General features: G+C 45.0%; 1 protein-coding gene and 1 long non-coding RNA gene across 9 annotated transcripts in view; one reads left to right on the top strand and one right to left on the bottom strand.

The window, feature by feature from the left end:
- EYA3 (EYA transcriptional coactivator and phosphatase 3) overlaps window positions 1–16,488 on the bottom strand; it is a 758,790-nt gene extending 742,302 nt beyond the window's left edge. For 3 of the 8 annotated variants that reach the window (XM_077295606.1, XM_077295604.1, XM_077295601.1), the window contains exon 1: window positions 16,307–16,469. The gene's annotated coding sequence lies outside the window, so the exon portion shown is untranslated. Of the gene's footprint in view, window positions 1–16,306 lie in introns of all 8 variants that reach the window. The other 5 variants (XM_077295600.1, XM_077295599.1, XM_077295598.1 and 2 more) reach the window with 5 other exon arrangements.
- Window positions 16,489–16,546: 58 nt separating this feature from the next.
- LOC143818185 (uncharacterized) overlaps window positions 16,547–23,225 on the top strand; it is a 40,374-nt gene continuing 33,695 nt past the window's right edge. The window contains exon 1 of the long non-coding RNA XR_013224368.1: window positions 16,547–16,652. This is a non-coding gene — a long non-coding RNA (uncharacterized LOC143818185). The remainder of the gene's footprint in view (window positions 16,653–23,225) is intronic.

Below are 23,225 nucleotides of genomic sequence, written 5' to 3'. Positions count from 1 at the left end.
GGGTCACTTGTGCGGGAGCTCCAATGTTTAGGCACACAGGGGCTCTCCAAACGCGACATGGTGTCCGCTAATGATTGAAGCTAATTTTCCATTCAAAAAGCCAAATGGCGTGCCTTCCCTTCCGAGCCCTGCCGTGCGCCCAAACAGTGGTTTACCCCCACATATGGGGTATCATCGTACTCAGGACAAACTGGACAACAACATTTGGGGTCCAATTTCTCCTATTATCCTTGGGAAAATAAAAAACTCCGGGCTAAAAATCATTTTTGAGGAAAGAAAAATATTTTTTTATTTTCATGGCTCTGCGTTATAAACTTCTGTGAAGCACCTGGGGGTTTTAAGTGCTCACTATACATCTAGATTAGTTCCTTGGAGGGTCTAGTTTCCAAAATGGGGTCACTTGTAGGGGAGCTCCAATGTTTAGGCACACAGGGGCTCTCCAAACGCAACATGGTGTCCACTAACGATTGGAGCTAATTTTCCATTGAAAAAGTCAAATGGCGCGCCTTCCCTTCCAAGCCTTGCCGTGCACCCAAACAGTGGTTTACCCCCACATATGAGGTATCGGCGTACTCAGGAGAAATTGCCCAACAAATTTTAGGATCCATTTTATCCTGTTGCCCATGTGAAAATGAAAAAAATGAGGCTAAAAAAAATTTTGTGTGAAAAAAAAGTACTTTTTCATTTTTACGGATCAATTTGTGAAGCACCTGAGGGTTTAAAGTGCTCACTATGCATCTAGATAAGTTCCTTGGGGGGTCTAGTTTCCAAAATGGGGTCACTTGTGGGGGAGCTCCAATGTTTAGGCACACAGGGGCTCTCCAAACCTGACATGGTGTCCGCTAACGATGGAGATAATTTTCCATTCAAAAAGTCAAATGGCGCTCCTTCCCTTCCGAGCCTTACCATGTGCCCAAACAGTAGTTTACCCCCACATATGAGGTATTGGGGTACTCAGGAGAAATTGCCCAACAAATTTTAGGATCCATTTTATTCTGTTGCCCATGTGAAAATGAAAAAATTGAGGCTAAAAGAAAATTTGTGTGAAAAAAAAAGTACTTTTTCATTTTTACGGATTAATTTGTGAAGCACCTGGGGGTTTAAAGTGCTCACTATGCTTCTAGATACGTTCCTTGGGGGGTCTAGTTTCCAAAATGGGGTCACTTGTGGGGGAGCTCCAATGTTTAGGCACACGGGGGCTCTCCAAACGCGACATGGTGTCCGCTAAAGATAGGAGCCAATTTTTAATTCAAAAAGTCAAATGGCGCTCCTTCCCTTCCGAGCCCTGCCGTGCGCCCAAACAGTGGTTTACCCCCACATATGAGGCATCAGCGTACTCAGGACAAATTGGACAACAACATCCGTGGTCCAGTTTCTCCTTTTACCCTTGGGAAAATAAAAAAATTGTTGCGAAAAGATCATTTTTGTGACTAAAAAGTTAAATGTTAATTTTTCCCCTATTTGTTGCTTCTGCTGCTCTGAAACACCTGAAGGGTTAATAAACTTCTTGAATGTGGTTTTGAGCACCTTGAGGGGTGCAGTTTTTAGAATGGTGTCACTTTTGGGTATTTTCAGCCATATAGACCCCTCAAACTGACTTCAAATGTGAGGTGGTCCCTAAAAAAAATGGTTTTGTAAATTTTGTTGTAAAAATGAGAAATCACTGGTCAAATTTTAACCCTTATAACTTCCTAGCAAAAAAAAAAATTTGTTTCCAAAATTGTGCTGATGTAAAGTAGACATGTGGGAAATGTTATTTATTAACTATTTTGTGTCACATAACTCTCTGGTTTAACAGAATAAAAATTCAAAATGTGAAAATTGCAAAATTTTAAAAATTTTCGCCAAATTTCCGTTTTTTTCACAAATAAACTCAGAAATTATCGACCTAAATTTACCACTAACATGAAGCCCAATATGTCACGAAAAAACAATCTCAGAATCGCTAGGATCCGTTGAAGCGTTCCTGAGTTATTACCTCATAAAGGGACACTGGTCAGAATTGCAAAAAATGGCAAGGTCATTAAGGCCAAAATAGGCTGGGTCATGAAGGGGTTAAATACGTGGCACTTAAATACGTGGCACTTAAATACGTGGCACTTAAATACGTGGCACTTAAATACGTGGCACTTAAATACGTGGCACCTGAAATATCGTGGCACCTGAAATATCGTGGCACTTAAATACGTGGCAACTGAAATATCGTGGCACTTATATACGTATATAAACGTATATTTCAGTGCCACGTATTTCAGTGCCACGTATTTCAGGTTAAGGGTAGGGTTAGGGGTAGGGTTTTTTGTTTTTTTCTTGTTTTCTTGTGTTTTTCTATAAAAACGCATGCGTTTTACCGCGTTTACATGCATTTTTTCACACATGCGTTTTTTTTAAAAAACGCATGCAGATAAAAACGCAAGTGTGAAACCAGACTAAAAGACGCTTTTTATAGCAAAAAAGTTTTTGCGTCTCCACATTTTGAGACCTATAATTTTTCCACATTTTGGTCCACAGAGTCATGTGAGGTCTTGTTTTTTGCGGGACGAGTTGACGTTTTTATTGGTAACATTTTCGGACACGTGACAGTTTTTGATCGCTTTTTATTCCGATTTTTGTGAGGCAGAAAGACCAAAAACCAGCTATTCATGAATTTCTTTTGGGGGAGGCGTTTATACCGTTCCGCGTTTGGTAAAATTGATAAAGCAGTTTTATTCGTCGGGTCAGTACGATTACAGAGATATCTCATTTATATCATTTTTTTATGTTTTGACGCTTTTATACGATAAAAACTATTTTATAGAAAAAATAATTATTTTGGCATCGCTTTATTCTGAGGACTATAACTTTTTTATTTTTTTGCTGATGATGCTGTATGGCGGCTCGTTTTTTGCGGGACAAGATGACGTTTTCAGTGGTACCATGGTTATTTATATCCGTCTTTTTGATCGCGTGTTATTCCACTTTTTGTTCGGCGGTATGCTAATAAAGCGTTGTTTTTTGCCTCGTTTTTTTTTTTTTTTTCTTACGGTGTTTACTGAAGGGGTTAACTAGTGGGCCAGTTTTATAGGTTGGGTCGTTACGGACGCGGCGATACTAAATATGTGTACTTTTATTGTTTTTGTTTGTTTTTTTTAGATAAAGAAATGTATTTATGGGAATAATATTTTTTTTTTATTATTATTTATTTAGGTTTTTTTTTTTTTTTTTTTTTTTTTTTTTTTTACACATGTGGAAATTTTTTTTTTTACTTTTTTACTTTGTCCCAGGGGGGGACATCACAGATCGCAGATCTGATAGTGTGCACAGCACTCTATCAGATCCGCGATCATACTTTCATCGGAGCAGGCTGCAGCTTTCATCTGCAGCCTGCTCCGACCCGGAAGTGCTCCCTGCAGGACCCGGATACAGCCCCTCGGCCATTTTGGATCCGGGGCCTGCAGGGAGAAGACGTTCGGTACGAGGTGAGTACATCACCTTGTACCGATCGTCTCAGGGAAGCCCGCAGGGAGCCCCCTCCCTGCGCGATGCTTCCCTGTACCGCCGGTACACCGCGATCATGTTTGATCGCGGTGTGCCGGGGGTTAATGTGCCGGAGGTGGTCCGTGACCGCTCCTGGCACATAGTGCCGGATGTCAGCTGCGATATGCAGCCGACACCCGGCCGCGCTCCCCCCGTGAGCGCGGCCGATCGCGTATGACGTACTATCCCGTCACCGGGAATTAAGGCCCACCCCACCTCGACGGTATAGTACGTCATACGGGATTAAGGGGTTAATATTGCCTCTAGGATAGTTTCTCTGGGAACTCTTTGTTCTACCTGTTCCTCCAGGTTGTCCATCCATATTTTTAGGGATCTGGCTACACAAGTGGCAGCAATAGCTGGCCTTAGTGCTCCTGCCGAGGCTTCCCATGCTGTCTTTAGGCAACTATCCGTCTTTCTATCCAGAGGTTCTTTTAGGGTATGTGCACACGCTGCGGATTCAATTGCGGAATTTTCCGCAGCGGATTTGATTAAATCCGCAGTGCAAAAAGTACTGCGGATTTGTCGCTTTTTTTGTGCGATTTCCACTGCGGTTTTAGACACCTGCGTTTTTTTTTGTTTGTGTTGTTTTTTTTTTGTTTTTTTTTAAATATGGAGCAGGTGCTAAACCGCTGCGGATTCCGCAAAAAGAATTGACATGCTGCGGAAAATAAATTGCAGCGTTTCCGCAAGGTTTTTTCCGCAGCATGTGCACAGTGGTTTTTGTTTTCCATAGGTTAACATTGTACTGTACACCGCATGGAAAACTGCTGCGGATCCGCAGTGTCAAAAACGCTGCGGATCTGCAGCAAAAACCTCAACGTGTGCACATGGCCTTAGAGAACCTAAATACTCGAATGGTAGGGAGGATTTCCTGGCAACTTTTGAAATTGCCACATCACTTTTTGGGCTCTATCCCAAGATGAGGACGCCTCCTCCTCAAAAGGATATCTTCTCTTTAGGGAGGTGGTTATTTGGAACCTTTTCTCCGATTTTTGCCATTCCCTTTTAATCAGTTCTTGTAGCTGTACATTAATAGGGAATGACCTCCGTTTTTTCTTTTGCAGACCACTGAACATAAGTTCTTGGGCTGTCTTTTTTGCCTTCTCGTCTACCAGCCCCCATGGTAGAGCGAACAGCTTTTATAAGCTTATCCGTAGCCTCCGCTGGAAATGTATCTTCCTCCTCTGATCTACTAGCTGAGAAGAGGGCTGTATCGGAGTCGTCCTCTGACTCCGAGGAATCCCTTTGGGATGCTACTGAGGGGCTGGATCTGTCATCTGTGTCAGCTGTCTAACGCTTTTACAGACCTAGAGACCTCTGACTGGATCAGAGATCTTAGGCTCTCCGTAAAGGAGGGTGTTTCCTCTGCCACTGTTTTGTTGATACACTCCTGACACAGTCTTTTACTCCAGGAAGATTTTGGCAGGTTTCACACGTCCAGATAATTCCGGTACCGGAGTTATCCGTGTGCTCACATGGCACATCAGTGTGGCACATGTGCGGCTGAAAGCAGCGCTAGCAGGAGATAAGGGATGAAAGATCAAGTTTTTTTTGTTTAAAATAAAGTTTGGGGGTCACCTCCCGCCTCCATCCCCCGTGTGCCCGCCCACTTGCAGAGAAACTCCCCCAGCTCCCGCAATGTCTCCTCTCAGCGCCGGCAGCCTGTCATGTGTGAGCGGTCACGTGGTACCGATCATTAGTGATGAATATTCATCACTGTGATGAGCGGTACCACGTGACCGCTCGCACAGGACAGGCTGCCGGCGCTGAGAGGACACATCGCGGGAGCTGGGTGAGTATTTCTCTGCAAGCGGGCGGGCGCACGAGGGATGGGAGGCGGGAGGTGACCCCCAAACTTTTTTTTAACAAAAAATAACAAAAACTTGATTTTTCATCTCTTCTCTCCTGCAGGGGAGAAGAGATGAATGCCGCCTTCAGCACCACACGCAGGAGGGACAGCGCTTACTGTAGCGCTGTCTCTCCTACCGCGGTACGTGCACACGGAGGAGAGTGCACGGGTCATTCCATGTCAAGTGAACCAATGATTTTTACCACTATATTTTTAATTATTTTGAGATTTTGTTATTTGGTAATAGTGTGTCAGAGAATGTAAAATGAAGAAAAAAAAATTCTAGATATTTTTTTTTTTTATTATTGATTTTCAAAGTTCAGAAAAAGTGCGAATGTCGGTGTTGCCTGCCTTTACATTTCTCCCCATAACTCAGGCTAGAAAAGAGATAGAGAAACAAAATAAACACCATTCTACTCAGAACTGTACAGGCTTTCACCAGATATGTCACAAGAGTATCTTTAAGAATATTTTACCTATGCGAACGCACGAGCAAAACTTTAAAACGCATTTCCGAAAAAAAACGTTTAATTTAAAAATTTCAAAAGCTGCACATGTGCCTGTTATGCTCCTAGCCACTTCTGCACCAAAATACAAGCTGGGATCGTGATGGGATCATATTTTAAAAAATAAAACTATTACAGTGTCAGTTTAAAAATCTTGATTTCAGGTCTGTTCAGCCTGTGGTGTAGATGTGTGGGGTCTAGATTTACCAAATAATCCATGATTGTTAGATGTTACGGTATTATTTTATTATGTTAGAGCTTAGAAGCAGGAGAGGACAGAGGAGAAAGCTTTGTTAGGGCCCAACCTGAGATTGAACAAGGGTAGACGGTGACTGCAGAGCAGATGACAGGCAGCAGCTCGGGTCTCCACAGGCCAGATTCACACCAAATCTTATCACCCAGGCAACTCCTCAAATGGAGGGAGAAAAATATTCTTAACATCCAGTTCATGTATTGTACAAACCTGGACTACGAAGCAGAGGAGAGTTTGTTATATCGGTTACAGGAAGCAGAACCCATCACAGGGACTCAGCAATACCGGACTGTCATCCCATGTAGTGGAAATAAAGACAGTGACGTCCATGAATTGGTAGAAGGTGGCACAAGATCGGCAATGGACGACAAAACTGGCTATGTGACCTGTGAATATAATTAGCGCTGACGGCTACTGGACTCTCCAAAGATTGTGAAAATGAAGACGTTGAAAGGACTTTTCTGCACCTTCTGGTCCAGCGCCGTCCTTTGTGTATCCAAGAAAATCAGACATTGTAAAAGTGAACAAAAATCAGATATAACTCAGGTGGAGCCGAGCACCATGACAGCCACACATACTCTGACACAGAAGGAAACGGCCATTGCTAGTGAGCGCTTATGGACAAGATGACATTTCATCCTCTAGAAGGGACACATTGATGATAACAGGCCAGTGTAAAAACCTACTAATAATTGTTTGATTAGTTCATATTTTATAGTACGAGGATTTAACTACTGGACTATTCTTCTTAAACACTTCAGAAATTACATGTTTAGTGATATAGTAGAAAAAAAATTGTTCCATGTATAAATAGGTGGTAAAAATATTGGCTCTTTTAATCTGGTTTTTAGCATATAATTAGGATCAGACTGTATTTAGAAAATCACACTTGAGGATATGATCACGTTTTTTCTTTTGGCTTGTTCAATGAATTCAGGTTGAAAATGCTGAGCAAGTTGTGTTAAGATGATTAAGATGTATTTATTCTGGCACTTCGGTATTTGTTTTTTGCGTTTCTTTATTGTTACATATAAATGCTGAATGCAATAAGTTGTTATTTGAAAAGAAAAAGGGAAGAAACACACAAACATAAAATCAGATGATTCAAGGCTTAAAAAAAAAATAAATACAAATTTGATAGGTCCAAAGTTGAATCCCTGTACAAATATAAACAAGGACACAAGTAACACACATGCATGTTTTCACAATTTTAAAACATACGTTTTTTTCAGAATTGCGCATCAAAATGTTTAATATGATTTCACCAAAACAAAATATAAAGAAACATAGTCTTGTGACATATCAAATGAAAGCCGGTACCGTTCTGAGAAAAATGATGCCTCTCCCACCTCTATATCTTAATTATAGCCCGAGATATGATAAAAAATGTAAAGCCACACCAGGCCAAAATCTGCGCTTTTTTAAAACTTTAAAAATCTGAAAAAAATTAACTGATGGAGAAAAAAAATCGAAACTTTTAATTTGTTATTAACTAAAGTTGTACTTCATAAAAACAAAAAATAAAAAAAATCTAAAGACGTCAGGTAAAAAAAATATTCATATTTGGATCACTTGATATGGAATGACCCGCAAACTGTTCTCCGTGTGCGGGACGCTTTGCGGACCGTGCTGCCGGAGATAAGCGGACATGTCTTCGTGTTTTCAACACGGACACACGGTCCGTGAAAACACGGAGACATGTGCATAGACCCATTCATTTGAATGGGTCTACGTGTGTCAGTGTCTCCGGTACGTGAGAAAACTGTCAGTACGCGTACCGGAGACACTGAAGTGTGAAAGAGGCCTTTAAAAGGCTTTTTACACAAGGGGCATTCCTTATTTTTAGTTTTTGCCTTATACTTTTTGGGGACCTCCTATACTCCACCCCCCAAATGTATGTTAAAAAAAAAAAAAAAAAAAAAAAAAAAAAGAAGAGGGGAGAGATGGAGATAAGAGAAGAGAACAGACATTAGCGTGCTGAACTTTCTCAAAGTTTACTCACCACTCGGATGCTTTCAAAGTATGGGTACCGGATCCGGAGGTTGGCAGGTTTTCTCCATGTCTCCCAATGAGACCAGGGACCCCTCCTTGGTATGGCAATCCGTCCGTACGCTGTCCGAGCAGCTTCTGCTGCTGCCATGGCGTATCTGGCTCTTTTCACTTGATCGAGACCGCCTCACCTGTACCTCTTGCCGTGGTAATAAATGCTCCAGCGAAAAGCTCTACATCTTACACACTACCACAAAAGCAGTCACAATCAACCTAGCCTGGTTTAGTGACACAGGACAGCACTTCTGGTTCGTTTAAATAGACTCAATTCCCTTTTTTTTTTTTTTTAACCCCTTCATGACCCAGCCTATTTTGACCTTAATGACATGGCCATTTTTTGCAATTCTGACAAGTCTCCCTTTATGAGGTAATAACTCAGGAACGCTTCAACGGATCCTAGAGATTCTGAGATTGTTTTTTCGTGACATATTGGGCTTCATGTTAGTGGTAAATTTAGGTCGATAATTTCTGCGTATATTTTGTGAAAAAAACACAGAAATTTGGCGAAAATTTTGAAAATTTTGCAATTTTCACATTTTTAATTTTTATTCTGTTAAACCAGAGAGTTATGTGACACAAAATAGTTAATAAATAACATTTCCCACATGTCTATTTTACATCAGCACAATTTTGGAAACAAAATTTTTTTTTGCTAGGAAGTTATAAGGGTTAAATTTGACCAGTGATTTCTCATTTTTACAACAAAATTTACCAAACCATTTTTTTTAGGGACCACCTCATATTTGAAGTCAGTTTGAGGGTTCTATATGGCTGAAAATACTCAAAAGTGACACCATTCTAAAAACTACACCGCTCAAGGTGCTCAAAACCACATTCAAGAAGTTTGTTAACCCTTCAGGTGTTTCACAGCAGCAGAAGCAACATGGAAGGAAAAAATGAACATTTAACTTTTTAGTCACAAAAATGATCTTTTAGCAACAATTTTTTTATTTTTCCAAGGGTAAAAGGAAAAACTGGACCACGAAAGAAGTTGTTCAATTTGTCCTGAGTACGCTGATACCCCATATGTGGGGGTAAACCACTGTTTGGGCGCACGGCAGGGCTCGGAAGGGAAGGAGTGCCATTTGACTTTTTAAATGAAAATTTGGCTCCAATCTTTAGCGGACACCATGTCACGTTTGCAGAGCCCCCGTGTGCCTAAACATTGGAGCTCCCCCACAAGTGACCCCATTTTGGAAACTAGACCCCCCAAGGAACTTATCTAGATGCATAGTGAGCACTTTAAACCCTCAGGTGCTTCAGAAATTGATCCGTAAAAATGAAAAAGTGCTTTTTTTTTTCACAAAAAAATTCTTTTAGCCTCAATATTTTCATTTTCTCATGGGCAACAAGATAAAATGGATCCTAAAATTTGTTGGGCAATTTCTCCTGAGTACGCCGATATCTCATATGTGGGGGTAAACCACTGTTTGGGCACACGGCAAGGCTCGGAAGGGAAGGCGCGCCATTTGACTTTTTGAATGGAAAATTAGCTCCAATCATTAGCGGACACCATGTCGCGTTTGGAGAGCCCCTGTGTGCCTAAACATTGGAGCTCCCCCACAAGTGACCCCATTTTGGAAACTAGACCTCCCAAGGAACTAATCTATATGTGTGGTGAGCACTTTGAACCCCAAAGTGCTTCACAGAAGTTTATAACGCAGAGCCATGAAAATAAAAAATAATTTTTCTTTTCTCAAAAATGATTTTTTAGCCCGGAATTTTTTATTTTCCCAAGGGTAACAGGAGAAATTTGACCCCAAAAGTTATTGTCCAGTTTCTCCTGAGTATGCCGATACCCAATATGTGGGGTTAAACCACTGTTTGGGCACACGTCGGGGTTCGGAATGGAAGTAGTGACGTTTTGAAATGCAGACTTTGATGGAATGCTCTGCGGGCGTCACTTTGCGTTTGCAGAGCCCCTGATGTGCCTAAACAGAAGACACTCCCCACAAGTGACCCCATTTTGGAAACTAGACCCCCAAAGGAACTTATCTAGATATGTGAGCACTTTGAACCCCCAAGTGCTTCACAGAAGTTTACAACGCAGAGCCGTGAAAATAAAAAATCATTTTTATTTCCTCAAAAATGTAAGCAATATTTTATTTTCACAAGGGTAACAGATGAAATTGGACCCCAATAGTTGTTGCCCAGTTTGTCCCGAGTATGCTGGTACTCCATACGTGGGGGTAAACCACTGTTTGGGTGCACGTTGGGGCTCGGAAGGGAGGGAGCACCATTTGACTTTTTGAACGCAAGATTGGCTGGAATCAATGGTGGCGCCATGTTGCTTTTGGAGACCCCTAATGTGCCTAAACAGTGGAAACCTCTCAATTCTAACTCCAACACTAACCCCAACACACCCCTAACCCTAATCCCTACTCTAACCATAACCCTAACCCCAACACACCCCTAACCACAACCCTAACCCCAACACACCCCTAACCCTAATCCCAATCCTAACCCTAATCCCAACCCTAACCACAACCCTAACCCCAACACACCCCTAACCATAACCCTAACCACAAGCCTAATCTTAAACCTATTTCCAACCCTAGCCCTAATTCCAACCCTAACTCTAATTCCAACCCTAACCCTAAGGCTATGTGCCCACGTTGCGGATTCGTGTGAGATTTTTTCGCACCATTTTTGAAAAATCCGCAGGTAAAAGGCACTGCGTTTTACCTGCGGATTTACCACGGATTTCCAGTGGTTTTTGTGCGGATATCACGTGCGGATTCCTATTCAGGAACAGGTGTAAAACGCTGCGGAATCCGCACAAAGCATTGACATGCTGCGGAAAATACAACGCAGCGTTTCCGCACGGTATTTTCCGCACCATGGGCACAGCGGATTTGGTTTACCATAGGTTTACATGGAACTGTAAACCTGTTGGAAAACTGCTAAGAATCCGCAGCAGCCGATCCGCTGCGGATCCGCAGCCAAATCCGCACCGTGTGCACATAGCCTAATTCTTAGGCTATGTGCACATGCTGCGGAAAACGCTGCGGATCCGCAGCTGCGGGTTCGCTGCAGTTTCCTTTGAGTTTATAGTTCAATGTAAACCTATGGGAAACAAAAAATGCTGTGCACATGCTGCGGAAAAAACTGCGCGGAAACGCAGTGGTTTACATTCCGCAGCATGTCACTTCTTTCTGCGGATTCCGCAGCGGTTTTACAACTGCTCCAATAGAAAACCGCAGTTGTAAAACCGCAGTGAAATCCGCAGAAAAACCACATTGAATCCGCAGCGGTTTTGCACTGCGGATTTATCAAATGCGCTGTGGAAAAAACCACAGAGGACCAGAATAACCCCAACCCTTGTTCTAAACCAAATGGAAAAAATATATATATATATATTTTCTTTATTTTATTGTTGTCCCTACCTATGGGGGTGATAAAGGGGGGGGGTTCATTTACAATTTTTTTTATTTTGATCACTGTGATAGGTTTTTTCACAGTGATCAAAATGTACATGGAACGAATCGGCCGGCAGATTCGGCGGGCGCACTACGCATGCGCCCGCCATTTTGGAAGATGGCGGCGCCCAGGGAGGAGACGGACGGACACCGGGAGACTCGGTAAGTATGAGGGGGTGAGCCCGGGGGGTGGATCGGAGCACGGGGGGGTGGTTCCGAGCAAGGAGGGAGCGGACAGGAGGACGGGGGAGCGGACAGGAGGACGGAGGGGACCGGACCACAGAACTGAGGACTGGGGAGGAGATCCGTGGTGGTGGGGGGGGGGCAGATCAGGTTTTCCAGCCATGGCCGATGATGTTGCAGCATCGGCCATGGCTGGATTGTAGTATTTCATCACTTTTCATAGGTGAAATATTACAAATTGCTCTGATTGGCTGTTGAAAGTGCAACAGCCAATCAGAGCGATCGTAGCCACGTGGGGGCAAAGCCACCCCCCCTGGGCTAAAGTACCACTCCCTCTGTCCCTGCAGATGGGGTGAAATTGGAGTTAACCCTTTCACCCGGCCTGCAGGGACGCGATCATTCTGTGACACAGCATATGCGTCACAGGTCGGATTGGCACCGACTTTCATGACGCATACGCTGTGTCACAGGTCAGGAAGGGGTTAATGGATCACCTGGTTGATCCTGCCTTTTACTGGTCGTTCAATACCCTGGTGTCTGTGTTACAACCAGGTGTATATGCGCACCTGGCCTGCTAATGTTACTGATTAATTATCTGGCTGATCGTGCCTGCACCACTTCCGGTGCATGTGATGCAATCAGTCACCTGGTTGATCCTGCGTCTGTCAGAGCGACGCCTGCACTATACACTCATGCATAAGCGCGCATCCGGAAACCACTTCCGGTGTGCGCTTCTTAATCCACCATTCACCTGGTTGATCCTGCCTCTGCCCGAACACTGCCGTCGGGTCCTGCGCGCGTGCACCCGGTCCTTACTTCCGCCTTTTTCGGCCCTCCTGCCCCTTATCTCCTGTACAAACGATCCGAGTGCTGCCGCCGGGTATTGTGCGTATGCGCGTACCCACCATTTCCGGGTACCCGGCACCGGCTAAGAAGGAGCTCGCAGCGCCGGGAATGTCCACGCCACGGACTCCAGGAGGCAGCGCAGCACTCACCCCCAACGTCCTGATGCTCTCCAGTGCCCCGGACACCGCTCCATACCCTTTGTGCAGCCTCAGGTACCGACCAGGGAAGGCCTCAAAACTTCCGAGGAGACTTACCCAGCACGGGCAACGATGTGCCTTACGGGCTTGCATGGCCACCTTTGGTTAACAGGGGGGCACCATAAAAGTGAACCCCTTGGACAGCAGGATTTTATATCAACAGGGGGGGGGAAGAACGCTACCTGCGGCACCCGAGGATAATCTTTACCCGTGCATTGCCTCACGGGTTGTGGCCATGCTTCGCTCATGGGGGGGCATGGAATACATGGACCCCGTGGCGACTACCGGTACCTGGTGACAGGTGCAGCAGACTAGCGCCTGCCCAAATCCACCCGACCCAGGGCCAGGCATCCTCTTGTCTTCATCTTGAGGGTTCCCCGTCAAGGACAGGAAACCAACTGATGTGGAGAGAGGAGCCGCCCCTTTTATCTTGAAGGTTTCCTGTCCTTGAAGGGCGGATCCCCTCTCGTGGTGCCATCATGCATGATGGAAAAAACATAAGCGCGCATGCGCCATTATGATTTAGGCTCAGCCTGCAATAAGACAACGCATATTGAATAGGCGTGAGATTTTGCACGGCTATAAGGATGACGCAGAAGGTCTCATCCAGGTCAATTACAGCAGGAGGAAAGATATCAGCAGCCGGGAAAAGGGATGGCGACCGTTGAAACCACGCTCATCAAACCGGACAGACAGGATTAACATACAGCGTGGGAGAACATCAAATGTTTTTGGGGGGGTTATACAGGGGGAGTCAGAAGGTTATATAACCATTGATGGACTGCAACAAAGGCACTGATTAAGGTCATAGTTTTAGTTGACAATACAAAAATGGCGACAGGTTCCCTTTAAGCCTCCCACGCTGGAACTGCAGAGTAGACAGAGACCATCGGGACAGTATGAGCTTATCATGTATGATTGTATCCCTCACCTTCTTAAAGGAAATCTTTGAGCACAAAATGACTGCACAAAGCAGTTACAGCTCCTTCAAGGGGATATAGCTTTAATAAAAATCGTACTTTATTTCCAAATTATTGCAGTGTTGCTACTTGTTTTTCATCTATCTCAGTCTTCCTCTTCTTTAAAAAGGGGTATTCTCCAGTTTGAAAGATTTCCCCTATCCGTAGGAGGAGATATAACTTCCAGATCTCTTGGGATTGATGGGGATCCCAGTGGTAAGGAGAACGATGGTTCTGCAGATTGTCACTCTATTCATTGCAATCGTAAATCCAGAGACAGCCGAGTGCTGGGCTTAGCTTGTCTTTGACACTCCCATACTAATGAATGGAGCATCAGTAAGCATGATCGGCCTATGTGCCACTCCCAGATGGCTCTTCAGAGTTCTGGTTCTTGGGATCAGTGGGGGGGGGGGGGTCCTAGCTATCAGGAAGTTATCCCCTATTCCAAACATAGGGACGACTTCCAAATTTGAGAATATCCATTTAATTACCGTAACTGTTCTGGCTTTAGCAGAGCAAGGAGATAGATGTGAAATGCACTTTTCCACCTACTAGTTTAATTGCCTGTTCATGCCATGGGCTCCTCTCTGCTGCGTTTGAAAAATATATTTCTTCAAAAGATATCAAAGGATTTGGACACTAAAGGCGTGATTATTGTTAGGGCCGTGTCCCCTACAAGGTGTTGGGCTTGGTTTTTACAGTCACTTTGTGATAACAGAGTCCCTACAATTTATTTGGCTCAAGAGTAGAGACCTAAACAGCTATTCCCATAACCAACATTTATCAACTTATTACTGGATAGATGATAAATGTTTGGCCACTGTGGATCAAGCTTTACAGACATCCACTGAAATAAGTGGTGGTGTAGATTACTGATGAGCGAGTATACTCCTTGCTCGGGTTTTCCTGAGCACGCTCAGGTGGTCTCCGAGTATTTGTTAGTGTTCAGAGATCTTGTTTTTATCATGGCAGCTGAATGATTTACAGCTGCTAGCCAGCCTGAGTACATGTGGGCCTGAGTACATGTGGGGGTTGCCTGGTTGCTAGGAAATCCCCACATGTATTCAAGCTGGCTAGTAGCTGTAAATCATTCAGCTGCGGCGATGAAAACTAGATCTCCGAGGAGTCACAAATACTCAGATCACCCGAGCATGCTCAGGAAAACCCGAGCAACGAGTATACTCGCTCATCACTAAGGCTACTTTCACATTAGTGTCGTGCACTGCACGTCGCTATGCGTCGTTCTGTAGAAAAAACGCATCCTACAAAATTGCTTGCAGGATGCGTTTTTTCTCAGACTTCAATTAGCGACGCATTGCCAAACGTCGCAACCGTCATGCGACGGTTGCGTCGGACCGTCGGCACAAAAAAACTTTGCATGTAACTTTATTTGTGCGTCGATAGCGTCTTTTCCGACCACGCATGCACGGCCGGAACTCCGCCCCCCCACACCACACAATGGGGCAGCGGATGCGATGTAAAACAGCATCCACTGCCCCCGTTGTGCGACGCTAGTGTGAAAGTAGCCTAATGTAGATCCATTGCTGAACTGTCATTGTTACTTGAGGAGGCTATGACAGGCAGGATGCCTGAACTTGTTGGGGGGGGGGCACACTTGGGATGATTAGATTTTCTGAAATATTAAAGGGATTTAACTAAATATTCAAGTTAATAAATAATGTATAATCAGTCTAAGCCCACATTACAGGTAGCTTGCATACATTGGTAGTTGGAAGTGCCTTATCTGCCGAAGGAACAAAAGTACCTTGTCCCTGCCCTGACTATGGGTCTAAGGAAGTAACAGATGTTTTGATAGCAGTAAAGCATAAAAGGTATGTGCACACATTGTGGATTGCCCTACGGAATTTTCCGCACAGAATCTGCATCGCTTAGCCGAAAACGCAGGCCAAACTGCTTGCGGATCAAATGAGGATTTGCTTTACTCAATGGGTGCAGAAACGCTGCGATACCGCGCAAGGTATTGACACGCCTCGGAAAAAAAAGAAAAAAAGCGAATCTGAGTGTATTTTTCCACAGCAGTTCTCAAATTACACTGCACATTTGATGCAATTCCGCGCATCCAAAAACGCTGCAGAAATGCATCAAAATCTGAAACGTGTGCACATAGCCTAAGATTACTGCATGTATTGTTGTATGCACCAACCCAAGAGCCCAGTGTCCCATAGTACATGGAAGGTCGGGGGGGGTGAGGATTGCCAGGTGCTGGAAAGCCTAGAGTCACATGTGGTGTATGTAGTCCCTCCCACTTACTACTCAGTAAAATACCCAGGCTCTGACTACCACAAATGCACCAACTTCAAAGCGCTCAATAACCTTATAAAGAAACCATGGCCGCCAATACAGCACATGGTACGGGCCGCAACATGTCCCAGCAAAGGGTCAAAGCACCAGGGCACTCGATATCCCAGGTCCAAACTTGTGCACAGAAGAGGCGGGCCCCAGACACCGTAAACACAAGCACATGCACTCACACCACCTTCAGCGTCGTCATTCTATGCCCCTTACCTGCTCTGTGTCGAAACAAATAGACAACCCCAGTTCCAGTCCCCGGTGACGCCTAGAGAACGGCAAAACGAAACCGCCACCTTCCCTCAGGTAACAACAGAACAGGTACTTCCGCCAGGAGCGAGAGAAGCGCTGACTAGCAGCGCGCTGACGTCACCGGGCGTCATGTCGTAGGCAAAGCCAATCAGTGAAGAGAACGCCTCACTCAAAAGCTGTGTTTGGGCGTGAACTGTAAATGCTCTTTGATTGGGTCATTGGTGGGAAATTTAGGTTTTGGGGCGAAAGAGGAAGCGGAAAGGTTACATGAGAGCGGGTACAATAACGCATCTGCGGTAAATGAGAGCTGGTACGATAACGCATCTGCGGTAAATGAGAGCTGGTACAATAACGCATCTGCGGTAAATGAGAGTGGGTACAATAACACATCTGCGGTAAATGAGAGTACACTAACCATCTGCGGTAAATGAGAGCGGGTACAATAACGCATCTGCGGTAAATGAGAGCGGGTACAATAACGCATCTGCGGTAAATGAGAGCTGGTACAATAACGCATCTGCGGTAAATGAGAGCTGGTACAATAACGCATCTGCGGTAAATGAGAGCGGGTACAATAACGCATCTGCGGTAAATGAGAGGGTACAATAACGCATCTGCGGTAAATGAGAGCGGGTACAATAACGCATCTACGGTAAATGAGAGCTGGTACAATAACGCATCTGCTTTAAATGAGAGCGGGTACAATAACGCATCTGCGGTAAATGAGAGCGGGTACACTAACGCATCTGCGGTAAATGAGAGCGGGTACAATACGCATCTGCTTTAAATGAGAGCGGGTACAATAACGCATCTGCGGTAAATGAGAGCGGGTACACTAACACATCTGCGGTAAATGAGAGCAGGTACAATAACGCATCTGCGGTAAATGAGAGCGGGTACAATAACGCATCTGCGGTAAATGAGAGCGGGTACAATAACGCATCTGCGGTAAATGAGAGCGGGTACACTAATGCATCTGCGGTAAATGAGAGCGGGTACACTAATGCATCTGCGGTATATGAGAACGGGTACAATAACGCATCTGTGGTAAATGAGAGCGGGTACACTAATGCATCTGTGGTAAATGAGAGCGGGTACAATAACGCATCTGCGGTAAGTGAGAGCAGGACAATAACGCATCTGCGATAAATGAGAGCGGGTACACTAATGCATCTGTGGTAAATGAGAGCTTGTACAATAACGCATCTGCGGTAAATGAGAGCTGATACAATAACGCATCTGCGGTAAATGAGAGTGGGTACAATAACGCATCTGCGGTAAATGAGAGCGGGTACAATAACGCATCTGCGGTAAATGAGAGCTGGTACAATAACGCATCTGCGGTAAATGAGAGCTGGTACAATAACGCATCTGCGGTAAATGAGAGTGGGTACAATAACGCATCTGCGGTAAATGAGAGGGTACAATAACGCATCTGCGGTAAATGAGAGCGGGTACAATAACGCATCTACGGTAAATGAGAGCTGGTACAATAACGCATCTGCTTTAAATGAGAGCGGGTACAATAACGCATCTGCGGTAAATGAGAGCGGGTACACTAACGCATCTGCGGTAAATGAGAGCGGGTACAATACGCATCTGCTTTAAATGAGAGCGGGTACAATAACGCATCTGCGGTAAATGAGAGCGGGTACACTAACACATCTGCGGTAAATGAGAGCAGGTACAATAACGCATCTGCGGTAAATGAGAGCGGGTACAATAACGCATCTGCGGTAAATGAGAGCGGGTACAATAACGCATCTGCGGTAAATGAGAGCGGGTACACTAATGCATCTGCGGTAAATGAGAGCGGGTACACTAATGCATCTGCGGTATATGAGAACGGGTACAATAACGCATCTGTGGTAAATGAGAGCGGGTACACTAATGCATCTGTGGTAAATGAGAGCGGGTACAATAACGCATCTGCGGTAAGTGAGAGCAGGACAATAACGCATCTGCGATAAATGAGAGCGGGTACACTAATGCATCTGTGGTAAATGAGAGCTTGTACAATAACGCATCTGCGGTAAATGAGAGCTGATACAATAACGCATCTGCGGTAAATGAGAGTGGGTACAATAACGCATCTGCGGTAAATGAGAGCGGGTACAATAACGCATCTGCGGTAAATGAGAGCGAGTACACTAACCATCTGCGGTAAATGAGAGCTGGTACAATAATGCATCTGCGGTAAATGAGAGCGGGTACGATAACGCATCTGCGGTAAATGAGAGCAGGTACGATAACGCATCTGCGGTAAATAAGAGCGGGTACGATAACGCATCTGCGGTAAATGGGAGTGGGTACAATAACGCATCTGCGGTAAATGAGAGCGGGTACAATAACGCATCTGCGGTAAATGAGTGGGTACAATAACGCATCTGCGGTAAATGAGAGCGGGTACGATAACGCATCTGCGGTAAATGGGAGTGAGTACAATAACGCATCTGCGGTAAATGAGAGCGGGTACGATAACGCATCTGCGGTAAATGAGAGCGGGTACGATAACGCTCTGCGGTAAATGGGAGTGGGTACAATAACGCATCTGCGGTAAATGAGAGCGGGTACAATAACGCATCTGCGGTAAATGAGAGCGGGTACAATAATGCATCTGCGGTAAATGAGAGCTGGTACAAAAACGCATCAGCGGTAAATGAGAGCTGGTACAATAACGCATCTGCGGTAAATAAGAGCTGATACAATAACGCATCTGCGGTAAATGAGAGCGGGTACAATAACGCATCTGCGGTAAATGAGATGGTACAATAACGCATCTGCGGTAAATGAGAGCCGGTACAATAACGCATCTGCGGTAAATGAGAGCGGGTACAATAACGCATCTGCGGTAAATGAGAGCTGGAACAATAACACATCTGCTTTAAATGAGAGCGGGTACAATAACGCATCTGCGGTGAATGAGAGCAGGTACACTAACGCATCTGCGGTAAATGAGAGCAGGTGCAATAACACATCTGCTTTAAATGAGCTGGTACAATAACGCATCTGCGGTAAATGAGAGCGGGTACAATAACGCATCTGCGGTAAATGAGAGCGGGTACAATAACGCATCTGCGGTAAATGTGAGCGGGTACAATAACACATCTGCTTTAAATGAGAGCTGGTACAATAACGCATCTGCGGTAAATGACAGCGGGTACAATAACGCATCTGTGGTAAATGAGAGCAGGTACAATAACGCATCTGCGGTAAATGAGAGCGGGTACAATAACGCATCTGCGGTAAATGAGAGCGGGTACACTAATGCATCTGCGGTAAATGAGAGCAGGTGCAATAACACATCTGCTTTAAATGAGAGCGGGTACGATAACGCATCTGCGGTAAATGAGAGCGGGTACAATAACGCATCTGCGGTAAATGAGAGCGGGTACACTAATGCTTCTGCGGTATATGAGAGCGGGTACAATAACGCATCTTTGGTAAATGAGAGCGGGTACACTAATGCATCTGTGGTAAATGAGAGCGGGTACAATAACGCATCTGCGGTAAATGAGAGCAGGACAATAACGCATCTGCGGTAAATGAGAGCAAGTACACTAATGCATCTGTGGTAAATGAGAGCTTGTACAATAACGCATCTGCGGTAAATAAGAGCTGATACAATAACGCATCTGTGGTAAATGAGAGGGGGTACAATAACGCATCTGCGGTGAATGAGAGCAGGTACACTAACGCATCTGCGGTAAATGAGAGCGGGTACGATAACGCATCTGCGGTAAATGAGAGCGGGTACAATACGCATCTGCTTTAAATGAGAGCGGGTACAATAACGCATCTGCGGTAAATGAGGGGGTACAATAGCGCATCTGCGGTAAATGACAGCGGGTACAATAACGCATCTGCTTTAAATGAGAGCGGGTACAATAACGCATAACGCATCTGCGGTAAATGAGAGCGGGTACACTAACACATCTGCGGTAAATGAGAGCAGGTACAATAACGCATCTGCGGTAAATGAGAGCGGGTACAATAACGCATCTGCGGTAAATGAGAGCGGGTACACTAATGCATCTGCGGTAAATGAGAGCGGGTACACTAATGCATCTGCGGTATATGAGAGCGGGTACAATAACGCATCTGTGGTAAATGAGAGCGGGTACACTAATGCATCTGTGGTAAATGAGAGCGGGTACAATAACGCATCTGCGGTAAGTTAGAGCAGGACAATAACGCATCTGCGGTAAATGAGAGCGGGTACACTAATGCATCTGTGGTAAATGAGAGCTTGTACAATAACGCATCTGCGGTAAATGAGAGCTGATACAATAACGCATCTGCGGTAAACGAGAGTGGGTACAATAACGCATCTGCGGTAAATGAGAGCGGGTACAATAACGCATCTGTGGTAAATGAGAGTGGGTACAATAACGCATCTGCGGTAAATGAGAGCGAGTACACTAACCATCTGCGGTAAATGAGAGCTGGTACAATAATGCATCTGCGGTAAATGAGAGCGGGTACGATAACGCATCTGCGGTAAATGAGAGCGGGTACGATAACGCATCTGCGGTAAATAAGAGCGGGTACGATAACGCATCTGCGGTAAATGGGAGTGGGTACAATAACGCATCTGCGGTAAATGAGAGCGGGTACAATAACGCATCTGCGGTAAATGAGTGGGTACAATAACGCATCTGCGGTAAATGAGAGCGGGTACGATAACGCATCTGCGGTAAATGGGAGTGGGTACAATAACGCATCTGCGGTAAATGAGAGCGGGTACGATAACGCATCTGCGGTAAATGAGAGCGGGTACGATAACGCATCTGCGGTAAATGGGAGTGGGTACAATAACGCATCTGCGGTAAATGAGAGCGGGTACAATAACGCATCTGCGGTAAATGAGTGGGTACAATAACGCATCTGCGGTAAATGAGAGCGGGTACAATAACGCATCTGCGGTAAATGAGAGCTGGTACAAAAACGCATCAGCGGTAAATGAGAGCTGGTACAATAACGCATCTGCGGTAAATAAGAGCTGGTACAATAACGCATCTGCGGTAAATGAGAGCGGGTACAATAACGCATCTGCGGTAAATGAGATGGTACAATAACGCATCTGCGGTAAATGAGAGCGGGTACAATAACGCATCTGCGGTAAATGAGAGCGGGTACAATAACGCTTCTGCGGTAAATGAGAGCTGGAACAATAACGCATCTGCGGTAAAAGAGCGGGTACAATAACGCATCTGCGGTAAATGAGAGCGGGTACAATAACGCATCTGCGGTAAATGAGAGCGGGTACAATAACACATCTGCTTTAAATGAGAGCGGGTACAATAACGCATCTGCGGTGAATGAGAGCAGGTACACTAACGCATCTGCGGTAAATGAGAGCAGGTGCAATAACACATCTGCTTTAAATGAGCTGGTACAATAACGCATCTGCGGTAAATGAGAGCGGGTACAATAACGCATCTGCGGTAAATGTGAGCTGGTACAATAACACATCTGCTTTAAATGAGAGCTGGTACAATAACGCATCTGCGGTAAATGACAGCGGGTACAATAACGCATCTGTGGTAAATGAGAGCAGGTACAATAACGCATCTGCGGTAAATGAGAGCGGGTACAATAACGCATCTGCGGTAAATGAGAGCGGGTACACTAATGCATCTGCGGTAAATGAGAGCAGGTGCAATAACACATCTGCTTTAAATGAGAGCGGGTACGATAACGCATCTGCGGTAAATGAGAGCGGGTACAATAACGCATCTGCGGTAAATGAGAGCGGGTACACTAATGCATCTGTGGTAAATGAGAGCGGGTACACTAATGCTTCTGCGGTATATGAGAGCGGGTACAGTAACGCATCTTTGGTAAATGAGAGCGGGTACACTAATGCATCTGTGGTAAATGAGAGCGGGTACAATAACGCATCTGCGGTAAATGAGAGCAGGACAATAACGCACCTGCGGTAAATGAGAGCGAGTACACTAATGCATCTGTGGTAAATGAGAGCTGATACAATAACGCATCTGCGGTAAATGAGAGGGGGTACAATAACGCATCTGCGGTGAATGAGAGCAGGTACACTAACGCATCTGCGGTAAATGAGAGCTGGTACGATAACGCATCTGCGGTAAATGAGAGCGGGTACAATACGCATCTGCTTTAAATGAGAGCGGGTACAATAACGCATCTGCGGTAAATGAGGGGGTACAATAGCGCATCTGCGGTAAATGACAGCGGGTACAATAACGCATCTGCTTTAAATGAGAGCTGGTACAATAACGCATCTGCGGTAAATGAGAGCGGGTACAATAACGCATCTGCGGTAAATGAGAGCAGGTGCAATAACACATCTGCTTTAAATGAGAGCGGGTACGATAACGCATCTGCGGTAAATGAGAGCGGGTACAATAACGCATCTGCGGTAAATGAGAGCGGGTACACTAATGCATCTGTGGTAAATGAGAGTGGGTACACTAATGCTTCTGCGGTATATGAGAGCGGGTACAATAACGCATCTGTGGTAAATGAGAGCGGGTACACTAATGCATCTGTGGTAAATGAGAGCGGGTACAATAACGCATCTGCTGTAAATGAGAGCAGGACAATAACGCATCTGCGGTACATGAGAGCGAGTACACTAATGCATCTGTGGTAAATGAGAGCTTGTACAATAACGCATCTGCGGTAAATGAGAGCTGATACAATAACGCATCTGCGGTAAATGAGAGGGGGTACAATAACGCATCTGTGCTAAATGAGAGCGGGTACAATAACACATCTGTGGTAAATGAGAGTGGGTACAATAACACATCTGCGGTAAATGAGAGCGAGTACACTAACCTTTTGCGGTAAATGAGAGCTGGTACAATAACGCATCTGCGGTAAATGAGAGCGGGTACGATAA

This window comes from Ranitomeya variabilis, chromosome 3 (genome assembly GCF_051348905.1).
Source record: "Ranitomeya variabilis isolate aRanVar5 chromosome 3, aRanVar5.hap1, whole genome shotgun sequence".
Taxonomy (NCBI): Eukaryota; Metazoa; Chordata; class Amphibia; order Anura; family Dendrobatidae; genus Ranitomeya; species Ranitomeya variabilis.
This window is presented reverse-complemented; position numbering and strand designations above follow the sequence as displayed.